At 46.0% G+C, this 15,180-nt stretch overlaps 1 protein-coding gene across 10 annotated transcripts in view; it reads right to left on the reverse strand.

Annotated features, from left to right (window-relative positions):
- NFIA (nuclear factor I A) overlaps window positions 1-15,180 on the reverse strand; it is a 248,632-nt gene that overhangs the window by 216,063 nt on the left and 17,389 nt on the right. The window lies entirely within an intron of this gene.

A 15,180-nucleotide genomic window follows, 5' to 3' on the forward strand; every position in this document is an offset into this window, starting at 1 on the left:
TGGCGACCAGTGCCATGAGCATTTAGGGAGCAAATATCTAACGAAACACACTCGAAAAACCCTCGCTCTCCCCCCAGCCTTCTCCCCCGGCCTGCTGGGGCCCCTCAGGGCGCTGCGGGGCCTGTGCACCCAGCGCACTGCACTGCGCCTGCATGGCCAAGCGGCTCTTCGTTCGCGCTGTTTCCAGCCAAAACTGCCCCTTTTTGTCTTTTTAAGCTCCTTCCCCAGCTTCATTCCTCACAGCTTCGCACCCCAGCCCCCCGGGCCCGAGCTGCAGGTCAGGCCCTCACCCCCGGGTGTTGCGGGCAGCACGGGCCCCTCCGCTCCCGGGCCTGCAAGGCTGGGAGCAGATCCGCTTCCCTGCACCTTTCTTTCTTTTACCGTCCGTCTTTTTGAGGTTATTGGGCTCTGTTTTATATAACAAGGTTACGTGCATGGCAAATAGTATAAATGTATACCAGACGTGGACATGCCGGAGTCCCCCCCCGGTTACATATGTACTTTTCATCTGCAGCAGCAGTGCTGCGAGCGGCCTCCTCCAAGCCTCAGCAGCCCGCTCCTTACTGACTCCATTGTAATCCATATTCCTTCCTCGTACGCGAAATGCTTTGCTAGATAAATTCCACTGTATTTCAGAAAGTTTTCCACAGCTCCCTAAGTGTTTCCATATGACACTGTACTCTACAGGTAACTTGAGTTAAAGCCATTCCTTAAGCAAAACTCCCTGTAAAATTTTCCACTATCTCAGCAGTACTCTATGTGCTGTCATTAAAGCAGAGCACATATATTTCTGAGCAGGATTTGCAGCGATGTCAGATTGCTCGCTGAGCCCCAATTAGGTTTTATATATATATATATATATATATTTTTTTTTTTTTCAAACTTCCTCGCTCAGGTCTTTTGCCTGTTCATTTACTGAAGTCCTTTTCAACAGTGGAAGATGCAGCTCTCTACAAAACGCACAGCGCAGGCTCACAGCGCATCTAGGGCTGGAAGCCGCGCGGATAATGCCAGCCTTGTTCGTGCTGCCTTTTCACTTTGTTCTCAACCGTCGCCGTCCCTTTTTTCCACTGATTTCCACAGGAACAGCAGTGAACCCTAAATTACAAACACCTGCTCGATAGATCATCTCCAGGCCTGGCAGCACCGAAATGGAGGGGAGGCTCCTCGCTGCTGCAGGGAAAGCTCGGTGCAGAGCCCCGATGCCTGTCCACTGCTCAGCCCGACCCCGAGCGCAGCAGCAAAACTCTGCTGCATGCAAAAAGGAGTTTAATTTGTAAATATACTTGCGCTGAAAGAGCCATTCATACCGCGCTGACCTGTCCTCCAGGAACCATTTAGCAGCGACTGTGATCTCCTAAGCAAAGGCAAAATGTGTAACCTCGAAGCAGAGTGCTAATGACGGAGGAAAAAACGCGAGCTGTGTAAATACCAGGATTACAGCGCGCCGTGCGTACAGCGAATACGAAACATCTGGCTGGATGCTGGAGAGAGGGGATCCAAGATGGCAGGGAAGATTAATTATTTTGTAACTTATTCTGGTTTCAATGAACTCTCTCTGGTTATAATCAAGGTTTTAAATGGCATATTGGATGCACGCTGGGCAGTGGTAAACTGAGGTGGGGTGCTCCGTCTTTGGGAATGACAGAAGCAATCAGCCAGAAACCCGACTTGTAACCATCCTGTGGAGACAGTTAAGCTGAAATAGCTATTTTGCCACTGGTTTAATTAATAAGCTATATTATTGGTTAATTTTATACCATTCTGAACTTTTGTCAGGGAAAAATGGTTAATTTTAGAGTGAACGGATTTAATACAGCAGAAATAAGGAATAAACAACTTTTTTAAAGGTATGGGTCTGGAGCTTTTTTTTTTTTTTTTTCCTTTAATCAAAATCCACACTTGTATTAAGCAAATAATGTCTATTATCAATAGACTCCTCCACAGACAAAGAATCTTCCCTGTCTTCAAACTGCTTTTTAAAAAGCTACTAAATACTCTGCTCCCATTCCAGGGTTTTACACATGCAAATACACCCCTAAACAGTTTTCATTCTCTTTTCCCCCCTCATCTATCTCCCTGCTTTCCAGATGGACCACCAGCTTCCCACCACTGCCAGCAACAGCTTGTGTATTGTTTGTTTAAAACAAAGATGACGCATTAAATATCATATACAACGTGAGGAGAGGGGTTAAGGATAACACTCTTGAACTGAAGCACGCTGCTAAGCCAGCCTCGGCCACAGCCCATTGCTCAAAAGGTTGTTAAATGCAATGGGAGACGGGATTTCACCATACCCTGCCTTTAGGGAAGGCACTCCCGTACCCGCATTGAGGATGCCCTGCATCCAGAGAGAGTTAAACTTGTGCGAACGCTCTCCAAATTATACAGGCTAACCAACAATTATGTCATTTCATTCAAACATTCATTCACCCATCATGTGCCCAGATTAAACAGTAACACTTTGTTTTAAACATTCTGCTGAAATTAGCAGACCAGAATTTCCTTCACCTATATTTAAGCACTCGGCCCCGCATTGAGCGTAGCCTTGCTTGAACTCAAACAGCTTTAAGCAAGAGTTTGGTACTTTTATATAAAATTAACTCTTGCCTGGTGTATATTTTATATGTGATTATTAGATTTTTGCTGGTAGCAATTGCTCTATACAGACATATTCACAGGGATATGGAGCTGCTAAGATTTAAATGGAAAATTAGGAATCTGAGAAGAGTTTATCTCGTATGCTTATTTATAACCCTCCAACAAAGAATTTTAAAGCTGTGATAAAAGAAAAACAATACACAAAGCTGTAACTTTTCATTCTGCTTTGGTGACACAACAGACTCAGAAAAATTTGAGCTTAGGGCTGGCTAGCTGCTTACAATTTCTTTAAGAACAGTGATCAGGGACACAAGCTGGACTTTAATTGCTTTATTTTGCTTCAAAGCACTAACACCAACCCTCTCCTGCCTACTTGTCAGCAATCCCCACAACGGGAGGCGTCGTGGGCACACACCCCTCGCACCGCAGAAGAGAGCACAGCTCCAGGATGCCCAAGTCTGGCATTAATGCTAAAATCTGTAGCGCTACCAACATCTCCAAGATGCCAGTTTGCTGCCATCAGCTTTGTGTGACAGGAGAGAATAGCAGGCAGATTGCGTATCTAATGAGCCACACATATTGAAAATCCACAGCAATCTCTGGAATACATGTGGATTTGTCTAAAACTCTAAAATATGGCCTGTATGGTGTCCTGACTGCCAAAACCACAATGAATTCACTGTTACTGTCACTAATCTCCATGTATGTTACATATGGTTGACATTTTTCTTTAACTCTCATATTTTTTGCATGTGTGCGTATATAAATAGGGTAAGAGAGAGGCTAGGAGCAGGCGGACAAACAAACAACCAGCTGCCATGCACAACGTTCCCATTAGGCACTGGATTAGTCCGAGGTGTGTTATACCAATATACAAACCCCCTAGCAGCCCATTTGTAACCGTAGGTGATGTGGAGATCTGTCCTGGGAACCCAGATGTGCCTTTCTCCCTCGACGTTAAACCGCTGAACCTCAGCTAGGGAAGGGCTGCTCGGAGAGCTGCTGAGCTCAGCAGGAACCCCGGGGCATTTCAATACTGCACGGGGCACTTCTTAAACCTCTCGTGCTCCTTCTGGTCTTCATTTTCAAATATTTAATTCATGTTTTACCTTAAATAATTTGATATTCAGATGATATACGTTGTGCTAGCCGCCCGAGCAGAACACGAACCCCTTCCCTGCTGCAATGCCGTTCAAGTGGTGCTCTCTTCCAGAAGCAGGAATAAACTCCCTTTTATTAGCGATGCAATATTACATGTCGTGCTGGCAGGAAAGTCGTATGTGAACTAAGAAATAATATTTCATGCATTCCTTCTACTTTCTAGGCAAATTTATGCCAGATTTTATTCCACTACAGCATTACGAGCGACATTGCTTATCTCTGTTTCAGTGCACTTCTCCTAAACAGTAGGTCAGCTGAAAACTTTGTTTACCGCCTGAGGAGAAGCAAATAGTAGTCATGCATGGTTGGCAGGGGCTTGCGATATGATATATTCACTGCTGTTATATGGCTCATCATATAATTTAAGTCTACTGTAAACAGTCTATTTATGACACGCATCCCTTTTGGACATGCAAATTCTTTGGCTTGTGAGAACTGCATTACTCTTATGGGGAGGTTCCTCACACCAAGCAGCACTCGCTGCTGGGAAGTGTTAGTTAATAAGGATGTGAAAATGGATCCAGAAGGAGTAGACCTCTCTTACTTTTCACTTTAAATAAAACCGCAAAATCCCAAGCTAGGTGTTTCTTCGATGGATTTCCCAGGAAACCCACTTGCTCCACGCGCCATTTTCCAAGTCTAGCTGTTCCTAACAGGCTGCTTTTCTTTCCTCTTAGTCTGCTTTTCTTTCCTCTTAAAGCCATAACTGCTCTAGGTGTGCTGTGGGGACAGTACCCGAGGCAAAATGAGGTGTCTGCAGCCCTGTGGGAACACAGAAAATGGCACAGCCAAGGGCTCTAGGGGTGCATGAGAAATTCTGAAACCAAAGATAAAACAACCAGTCCCACCCCACTGAGGTCCCCGGGACTGTCCTACCACGGATCCTCCTTGCTGAATCTCTCTCTTGCACCATACCATGCTTGCCACTGTCCCACATCTGTCTTTTAGGAAGAAAAAGCCCTGGGTGCTGCTATCCTCATGCTGCCGGGCCAGACCACAGCTTCTCACCTGACACTGCATACGAGCTGAACCTTTTCCTCCTACTCTGCGTGCTAACCCCTTCATTATTTTATTTATTTGCCTCCTTTACATTTGCCTTTCAGATTTTGTACAAGACACACAAGCAACTACATGCTACGGACCAAGGGCCGTTCGCCAGTTGTGCGCTGCACCTGATTCTGAGCAGAGACTACAAATACACGTGCCAAAGAAAAAAAAAAAAAGGCCTTTATCATTGATTTTTTAACTTTTCAAAGCTCTGAAAGAGCTCTGGGTTGTGTGAAGCCAACATTTTTAATAAAAAGTCCTGTGGTGACTTTTGATGCATGTGCCAGTGGAGAGCAAAGCTTCAGACCGTTTCTTAAACCCGGCAATGTGGGATTGATAAAACAACGGGGCTGGATCCTACCACTCAGCCCTGAAAAATTATCCTTCTTCCACGACTTTTAATAGACTTCCTTTCCAAAGGGACGTGTCAGAGGCAAAAGGCATTAGAAATCTCTTAATTTTTTGCAGGTGTATGTGGCAACACCACGAGGAACGGCTCCAGCCCTGTTTACCACAGACAATGCTGATGTGCGAGCGGGGAAGGTTAAGGGGAACAAGGACGGCATTATCCCGGTGCACAAAGTCCATCTGAGCAGATGGGCAGTGGAGGAGTGCGCGTCATTCACGTTCGTTTTTGAGCATACCGGTTTTACAGTTTGCTACATTTAATTAAGTTCCTGCACCTCTGATACGTGGTCTGAAGCAGACTGATAACTGCGCCGTGGTCTGTGCTGCAGCTGGGCTGTGCAAATACACGACGCAGGTCTGTGTGCTGCACAGTTTAAAATCTTAGCCAGGCAAATAAAGAGAACAAAAAGGAACAGAGGCACTCCCACTTTTATTCTTGACGAACTCTGCTATTACAGAACCAGTTAAATAATTTGCCCAAGGCCACAAAGACTGTGGCAGAGCTGGAAGGGGAACCAACCTCTGCACATTTCCAGCCACGTGCTTTAACCAGCCCAGTGCTTTCTCCTATCAAGGATTACCATATTCAATACTTTTCCAAGTACTTTTGAATAATTGTAACCACCACTTACTTTCATCTGACTGGCTGCAAAAACCTACATCATCCCTCGGTTTAATTTCTTTCCCCAGGAAGAATTGCATTTGGAAAGAGCAGGAACAAGTCTGAATCCGCTAATTACACTACAGTACCAGGACAGACAAAATCATATAAAGGTATTCCTGACATTATATACGCTCATGTCAGTCAGGGCTTCTAAAAAGTCAGAAAAAGAAATGATTGCAACTTGTTCAAAGTAGTCCTTACAGAAACACAGCTGTTCTTTGACTGGTCGCAGGCATTTTGGGGCCATTTCACGACAACAGCAGGGGTGCAGTAAGAGCTGCCTGGTCCTTCACAGGGCTGGGGTCATCTGCAAAAACACGAGCTACAGGAAAAGCATGAGGCAGGGGTGGGTGCGAGATACAGACACCTGCAACGGCTTTTAGTGACCTCTGACAATCAGTGATGGATGAAACAAACACGTGCTCTGTGAAAATTTACAGGCAAAATAAGGAAGGGAGGAAGGAAGCAAGGAAGGAAGGAAGGCAGGAAGAAAAGGAAGAAGGAAAGCAGGCAGGCCCACAATGCATTTTTCTTTTTAGAGCCTTGATTGTAACAAATTCACTCAAAACTTGTCCTCTTCTTGCTGTCCATGCTGGGAGCCCATGCAAGAACAGAAGAAGTTGCACCCAGCCTTTACCTGTCAGCGCGTGACCAATGCTCCAAGACAAGTCCCAGTATTCATTAAATATCAGCAAAAAATTATGGCAGGTATAAGCATAATTTAAATCATTTAATGCCCTGCAATTTATGCCAAATAACGAAGAAGAATATAGCGTGATGCCAGTTCTTCTGATTAATGCGATCACGCTTTACATTTCCTCAGAGCTTCTCCTAATGAAGGGCAAGCAGAAATTCCCCCCCGCTAAATACTTCCCAGCTCTGCTTTACTTTCTAGTGCTTTCCCTTGCAGCGCACATCATTCATTTTGCTGAGCAACTGCTTTCACTTCTATTATGCAGCTATTAATTACCTAGCCCTAATGGCAAGGTGACAGTGCATTGCTTCGCCATCAAGAAGAGCAGATCAGAAAGTTCAGGAGGAAGGGGATCTTGAATAAAAAGGAGGCTTGCATCTACATCTTCTCTTCTCAGAGGGAACCGTGCAGGGCAGAAGGATGCCCATGCCTGAATGGCCAGGGCACGGCTGGGATGGGGGTGCTGGACCCCAGCCATTTGGGACGGGTGAAGGAACTGCTCTCCTTGCTGCCCCAACTGTGTGGCTGGGTGAGGATTGCTTGACAGGCTTCCCAGGGACACAGAGGGTAAGAAACAAAGAGGCAGGGAACCCCAAAGGCCCTCTGGAAGGGAGGGGAAGGAGGCGCACGCTCCTCTTCTTGTCACATCTGCAGACAGATGTTCTCAATATCCCCAGCTCTGACGGGTGGGAAGTGGTGAGCAAAACTTGAGGAGCTTGGGTACTCTTGGCAAACGGTGCCGGGCTTTTTTTTTTTGAAACTTTCTAAAGGCCTAAAATGAATAGTGGTTTTAGTGGGATTCAGTCTGTCCCCAGCATCTTTCCCTCCGCTTCGGGATCTGCTTCCTTCTGCACCCTGAGGACAGGACCCAGACGAAGGAGGAGAGGGCTGGTCTCAAAACGACCCTGAGCGAAGCTAAAGAAGACTCACCAAAAACCCCACACCTCAAATTTAGACCTCGCACATTTTCAGAGCAGCTGTTACAGGGACCAACAGACTCGTGTGCTTCTATTCATCCCCTACAAGCACTTTCCTCTTTAAAGGCATCTGGGGTCTGTTCTGCCTTCGTCGTGCGGGGATTTATGTACGTTGCTCCCATTAGTGTTAATGGTAGTTAGACACATACAGCAATTTCTCTCACGCTTCAGGAAGAGAACAGAGCCTTATGGATGAAAAGTTTGCTATTAAGGATTCTTAATACAATGGAAACATTCTGTCTCTTTTAATTGTAATTTACTTCTAAGTGTAACCGCTCTGGGTTGGGAAAACCAGGATTCAGTCCAATTCAATTATGCAATTCTTGCCACCTGGTAAGCCTTGTTATTTTATAAAGAGTACTGTAGTAGAACTGGCAGATTCATTCATGTTCAGAGCGTAAGCGCTGTATACTGTGTAATCACTGGCTCATAAAAAAGAGCGCAACGCGAAAGTCAACCGCTCAATTATAATGCAATCTTTAAAAAAGAAATATGCAAAACCGGTAGGCGAGATTCATCTTTGGTTCAGCTGTTTTATGATTACAAGTTCACTGTGATCTCTGCTTTGCAAAGCTTCTCGGCGCAGGCTCAGCCTGGAGTTAAAACCGAGCGCGGCGCGCACCCCGCTTCGCTCCGGCGCGCTTCAATCGATCTGCACCCGCGTCCAGGCGCCGGCTGATAATCTCCATCCAGAGGGCACTGATTGGAGGGGACGTTAAATCACGGGGATCCGGGAAGAGTTTTATTGGGCTAATGCACATTCACTCTGACTTAGCTAATGAAGCTGCAACGAGATAATACAGGAAAGGAAAATATGGCCCCGGCGTCTGGGAACGCTTTCATTAGCGGTGGCAGACGGGCACCTGACAGCTGATCAAAACCCCGCGCCACCCGCACGCAGCGGCATCCCGCCGCGCGTCCCCGTCCCCGCGGGCTAATGAACTCCGCCGCGTCCCATCGCGCTCCGTTTTCCTCGTCCCTGCTAAAATCCCCGAGCACTGGCACAGCCACTGCGAGCATCGCTCGCTCGGCATCGCCCACAGCCGTCCCCGCAGATGTAAATGGTCTTTTTTTGCAGCAAACGGTTAATGGGTATAGAAAAGTAGCGGGACTTGCCAGCAGAACAGTTTTAATCTACCCAGGGCAGTAAGTGTCTGAGGGAAAATCTCCCTTTGTCTTCAGCAGCTTTGGATTAAGCCCTAACAATCCGCTTTGCCTGTAGCACACAGCTACCAGGAGTCAGACGTTCAAACAGGACGGGTCGGAGCACGGGACCAGAACTTTCCAACAAGCACCCAAAGTTCCTATAACAATGCCCCAAAACCATACACAGAAGTTTACTTACTAGTTTACTTACTAGTTTACTAGAAAATAATTTAAAAAAAAGTATCAAAACTTTATCTTGCAGTTATCTTTTTACGGTTTTCTGTATTCCAAGAAAAGAGTCAAAATTTGCTGTTGGCCTTCAGCACTTTGAAAACCCCCAGGGACCGGCCAGCTCTGCCAAGGGAGGACAGAGGCTCTCTCTGCCTCCCGTTGCCATTGTCACCGCCGTCCCTTGGCCTCCTTCCATCGCTTTCCAAGCCCTCTTTCCAAGGAGCTGAGCTTTCAGACAGCACTGGATGCGACTCTCCCTCCTCCCCAGCACGGACCCAGGGTCTGCACAAAGGAGAGGGACGAGGGACACGGCTTTCAGCGGCCGAGACGGGTTTTGCTAATTGCACGAGTGCTGGGGACTCCCCACCTGACAGCTCGGCATCCCTGGTACCAAGGAGAGGATGTTTTGAAATCCTGCACCTCGCAAAGAGGAGTAGCGCAGCCCGATCATAAAAATGTAAAGTATGAATTAATAGTATAACTCAAGTTTGTATTCTAGCTCGGACATAATGAACCTGCCAATTTTGATTGCAAAGTGAAAACTCATCTCTTTATTTTGGACAAATAGGGTTAAGCTTCTTAAGCAATTCTTTGTTGTTTTGACTTCAACAATTTATGCAAATGAGATGTTAATTAGGGTAATTGTAACTTAAATTATGCTTGTGTAAACCTCTCCATTGGTAGGAAAGTGTGGGAATCCAGACAACTGGTATTTAAAGCAGCTGTACTAACTCACTTCTGAAAGCAAAGCATACCAAGATCACTTTCATGTCTTTACAATTTGTTTTTATGAGGTGATAACATTTTTACAAATACCATCATTTTTGCTTTTTTATATTGTAAGTGACAGTCTGACATTTTACAACTGGCTTATTGAAAACAAGAATTGAGCACTCTCGCTGTAACGGACATTAACTGCTCAATAGAGATTCACATGCTAATGAGGTGAGAGGGGCTCCAGAAAGTTTTGATAAATGCGACACACACTCTAACTAGCAGTGAATGTGAGTTGACAAAGAACATCTACACCAGGGTTCAATAAAATGTAACCCTTTAAATTAATCATACTGGCAGTATTTAATAGAATGCACAACAATCTCTTTTCTGATGGCTATAAAGCAGAAGAAATGCAAAGTCTCGACAAATGAAAGTTCCCACATTTCCCTCTTCACACTGCTACTTTCATTTGAACTTCTACAATTGTTAAAAAAAGGTAGTTACTGTAAATAACAAAGTAGGAGGTTTAATTGTTTCCTTCTTTTAAAGCAGGATGCTTTTCTTCACGTTTATTTGTCTGGATTCCATTGAGCAAATACCCCGACCCCAAAGATTTATCATAAAAAGCATAACCAATTGTGCTTGGAAGAAAATTTAAGGAAACCATGTTGCGAGAGAGGCTTAAATGAACGCTTTTTGCCGGGCCTTTTTTCAGCCCAGCTTAGCTGTTTTTCCTTTCGCTAATTACAGAGATAGCTGGAAGGAAATACACTGTCACAGTTGATCAGAAGCAGAAAGAGAGGTTCAGGGGCACAGCCTGGACACTTTATTCACACCAAACCCCCAGGACTGTGCTGAGATTTTGTCCGGTGAGAGGCAAAACTGGAACTTGATCTCCGGCCCCGAAGGAGGGGAGGTGCAAAATTTTTCAGCCAGGTTTCTCTAAGTTGACTTCCTAATTGCCCACTCTGCAAGTCCGCCACGTTCCCGACCACGCTGACCACTACACACGAGCTTTGCAAGAGCCCAGGAAGCAAAAGTGTTCAGGGATCCTCGCAGCTCTCGCACCAGCGCAGCGCACTAATGTGTTATTTCTTCTTAAAGTGACAATCCCTAATACCCGTTTTGGGTTTAGCCCGTTTTAATCTTGGCAGGAAGTGTAAATCTGTGCACTCAGCAGCATTACAGGCTTGCTGGCTGTCAAAATTTTGTCTCAGCCAATGCTTGAGTGGTATTCTTGTCATTTCACTGGGGTAGGAGACTTCTCAGTCTGACATGCAGAATCTCCCAAAGTAGCATGTAATGCCAAAACGCGGGCACACTTACCCTACTAACTGAATTTCAAGTCATTTTGGTAACTCCTAGCCTGACAGGGACCTGCTCCTACAGCAGCCGCTGGGTTCCTACATGAAACCGAGGAGCCCACCGCCGGCAGCCTCACAAATGCAGCTGGATGGGCAGAGAAAGGAAATATCTGTGAATGAACACAGGAAAAAAGAAAAAAAAAAAAAGAAAAAAAAAAGCACCACCCATCTCCCCACCAGCTTCAAGCTTTATAAGCTTACTCCAGTACATTTCCAAATTGATCAGCAGCTCCTGCTCACCCCGTGAGACTGCCCATTTAGACACGTAGCCGTGCTCCCCGAGCGAGAGGTGTCGGTGGCTGTTCAACTTCTTTCTGTGCAGAAATTGTGAGTCTCGAAAAATGAGCAAGTAGAGAGAGAAACGCGTGCTGCAGTTCAGAAATGGCCATTTAGCCAAATTGCATACCTGTGCTGTGTCAGCTATATGGTAGATTCATCTCATTCCATTGGTCTAATGGATAGCAATTGAATTTAATTAGCAAAACTACTTTGACTTAGTCTCATACTGTGCTGAATGTAATGAAATCTTTCTCCTCTCTCTCTCTCCCCCCTCTCCTTTTTTTTTTTCTCAAATAAAGAATGTCCTTAACTGCATTCCACTGTTAGAATATTAAAAGCTATATATGTTACTCTTAAGGACAGAGTACAGACATCCCCTTTCACAGGCTTTAGGTTTAGTTATTGTATTACATAACATAAAATAATTAAAAAGATACTTCGATAGTTACACACAGTATAAATTCAATTACCGCGATGTCTCCATTAAAAGCACTTTTATAGTATGAATAAAATGCAAATCCTCTTTATGGATCAATACCAGAAACATAATTCTAAGCTTCATCCTGAGAAGGAAGTTAGCCTTCATAAATCATCCTCTTAGGTTTAAAAAAAAGAAAAGTTTCAAAGATACGCATTTGAAGGCATTTCTTTAAAGCAGGCGGTACGCTTTGATTCCTTCTGGGCGCGATTCAGAGCCCGTGAGCCTGGAGCTCCCGAGGCTGCGGTGAGCGGGGCTCCTGCTCCTGCTGGGCACGGGCTCCCGATGCTGATCTGAGCTCACCAGCGAGGCAGATGCCCAGGAGAAGGGAAGCCACCGCCGTGCTGACCCTCGCTGTAGCCACGCAGCTCCGCTCGGACTGATGCAAGGGACGTGGCCGCGGGAAGCTTGCAGGAACGCGTCTCCCCTAAATACGGAGCGAAGAACAGAAATTCCCCTGCATGGGTTTGGAGGGAATGTTGCTACCGGGCCTAACTTTTGCCTGGCCGGGCACAGCCAGACAAGTTCCTATGATTGATTATGGTGGTATCTCTGTATCTCTGACTTTGAACCATAACCTTTCTTGCGCACAATGACAGTTGGGACCTACCATTTGCCATCTGTAGAGATGGTGGGGGAGAGAAGGACTTCGCTTACATTAATCAACCAATTAAGAACAGACTTAAACAAAACACTAAAGCATAATAAAAACCTGACTGCTTAATAGCTTTCCACTTTTAATTGTTCCCTTCCTGTCGGCTGCTCGCGGGCGCAGCACCACCGGGGCCACCGGAGGGGACAGGGCGGCTCGAAAGGATGCTGGGGGTCCTCTGCTGGGCAGGACCAAGTCCCCTGCAGTGGGAAAAATGAAAGTCCTCGTCTCCGGCTGAGGAGCTTGTTTTGTTGGCAGCAAGGCCGGGTCTGAAGCTGGGCCGGGACCATCAAGAAGTACGGCAGTGGCACCTACAGCAGCGACTGGTTGCTCCTGCCTCCGTGGTGCCCACCAGCGCAACCCTTAGGAGGCCTTCTGGACTTCTGCACTTAGTGAAGCTAAAGGAGAGGACGAGTTCATACTGGTGAAAAACAAAATATTTATTAGAAGGAGTCAACTCGAGGCATTTCGTGCGTGCCCAGGTATTGCTAAGTTGGCCCTTCACCGTGAACTGCAAATGAAATGGTCTGGTCTGTTTTAGAGAGGTGAAGTAAACTTAGGGGGAAGGCGTAGAAAAGAAACGCAAATGACTCGAGATCTGATCAGCTGAGAAAATGTACAGTGTCACAGTAAAAATGTGCTGCAATAAAAATGTTTTTGTGCTATTAAATAATTGAAATACGGAACAAATTTGCAGAGGTTGGCCAAGACGGTCTCTTCAGCCCCATGCTATACGTCTCTTTGTCTATTGTTCTTTTTAATACATTGCATCTGTAAAAAAATTACAACCTACTTTGCACGATTACTGCACTGAAGTCCCAAGCAATCTATCAAGTTGTCATACATTTTCTTCACGTTAAACCTTTTTAAGTCTTGCTTTTTTTCCACATTTCAAGAAAATGCAAAAGAAAATTTACTTGGCCCAAAAAAAAAAAAAAAAAAAAAAGCCACGCTGAAACGTGTCATTCATCAAGCCTGGTAACAAGACGTGTTTGTGATAGCACGTCAGGAGAGCAAACAATCCCCGAAGTAGCAGCCTTAAAGTTTTGGACGGTTTTTAAATCGACAAAATTGAGAGTGCAGATGAACCTGCAGCCAACAGGGCTTTGGAAAAATTCCCTTTGGGCACGATCCTCTTATGAGGGTTTCCTGAACCCCCTTTTGGCAGCACCGGGTGCCCCCACCAGTGCTGCGGTTGCCGGTGCTCTGCCCATGGCCACCGGCCCTGGCCTCCCGCTGTCACTTTGAATTTGCCAGGGTAGGGCTGTGCAGGTGGAAAAAGGTAAAATAAAATGAAATTGGAAGGTGTTTCACCAGCAGGGCGCTGGGGAGGTGTTTCAGTCCTGCACACCCCGCACAGCTCCTGCATCCTCATCCACCCCGAGCTGTGGCAGCCCCTCTCCATCAGCCCTGGACTGGATGCTTGGGTTTGCAGCACCCTGAGCACGTGGGGAACGGCAGGGACAATCACATCGCTGGGGCTGGCGGGGTGGCCAGACACGGGGCTTGTTTGTGGGAAAGCACAGCGTTACTGCAGGCTGTTTGTTATTAAGGAAAATGCTTTCCTCATTGATGGCACCCAGGAGTGATGAGCAGAGAAGCTCGGTACCGGACGGTGAGAGAGAAAGTGTAAGGGAAAACCTGCAATTATTTCAGCTGGAAAAGGGATGTAACACCGGCAGAGATTATTTCACTGATCAGTTTAAAAAAACCTGGCGTTGTGGCCAGGCACCAGTCACTGCGTGTGCCATCACCTTCAGGACTGTCCAACATTGTAAAATCAAGGCAAAACGTGCAAAGCTTTGCCTTTGGTGGAAGGTTTGAAATGCCGAAGCCTCGCTCCCTGAGCCCGGCTCGCGCCGCTGGTCCCACTTCTTGCAAAACAAAGAAATCTGTGTAGGCTCCAGGAAATCCCACGTGTGACTGTAACTAATTCACGCCCAACCGCATTTGTGGTATTGTGAGGTCTTCGGGACGATCCCGCACCATGCCCAACGTAGTGAAAACCCTGCGCTTAATTATCTTCTTTAATAATTCCGTGGTATGTAATTTATTAAACAGACTCCTTATTTGTAAACAAAATCAGAGCCACAAATGTGTGAAGATCGTCGCACTTCCTGGCTAAATAAGAGGCAGACAAAGAGCCCTAATGATGCACCAAAAATGCTAACCAAAAATGTACTCTTTAAAAAGATCACCAATTTAATGCTTTTTGTATTTCATTTATCAGCCATGTAGTCATCATTCCCCTCCCTACCACCATCTGTACACACTTTCCCAATAGACCATCACAGCTGTCCCGTTTCTCACACAAACAGTACCTTTTATATGCTTCCCAACTGTTTTTAATAACTGTTCTGTGCGCAGCACTGTACTTCCTTTGTTTTCCTTTTTTTTTTTTTTTTTAAAAAAAAAAAAAGACGAAAAAGAGATATAATCCAAACAAACAGGTCATCACGGCAATCAGCATAGGAAGGCAATTAAAATGTTAAATGCCTTCGTGCCCATCGACCCATCCGAGAGCCGCGCAGGCGGCCCCCGTGCGTCCAGCGCGGAGCTGAAAAGTTCCCGTGAAAAGTTGCTACGGCAAACAAAGCTTGTGCGGAAACACAGGCGAGGCAGCCTGGGAAATCCTTCACCCCTTTTACCGAGGAAATATTCTTAACGTTAAGTATTGCTTGTGTGACCACAGAAAGTTTCCTGAGGCGCTCGAAGCAGACTTTCCAACCCGGAGGTACCGCCGCCCCGGATTGCAGAGCGG

This window comes from Netta rufina, assembly GCF_964035555.1.
Source record: "Netta rufina genome assembly, chromosome: 8".
Classification (NCBI taxonomy): domain Eukaryota; kingdom Metazoa; phylum Chordata; class Aves; order Anseriformes; family Anatidae; genus Netta; species Netta rufina.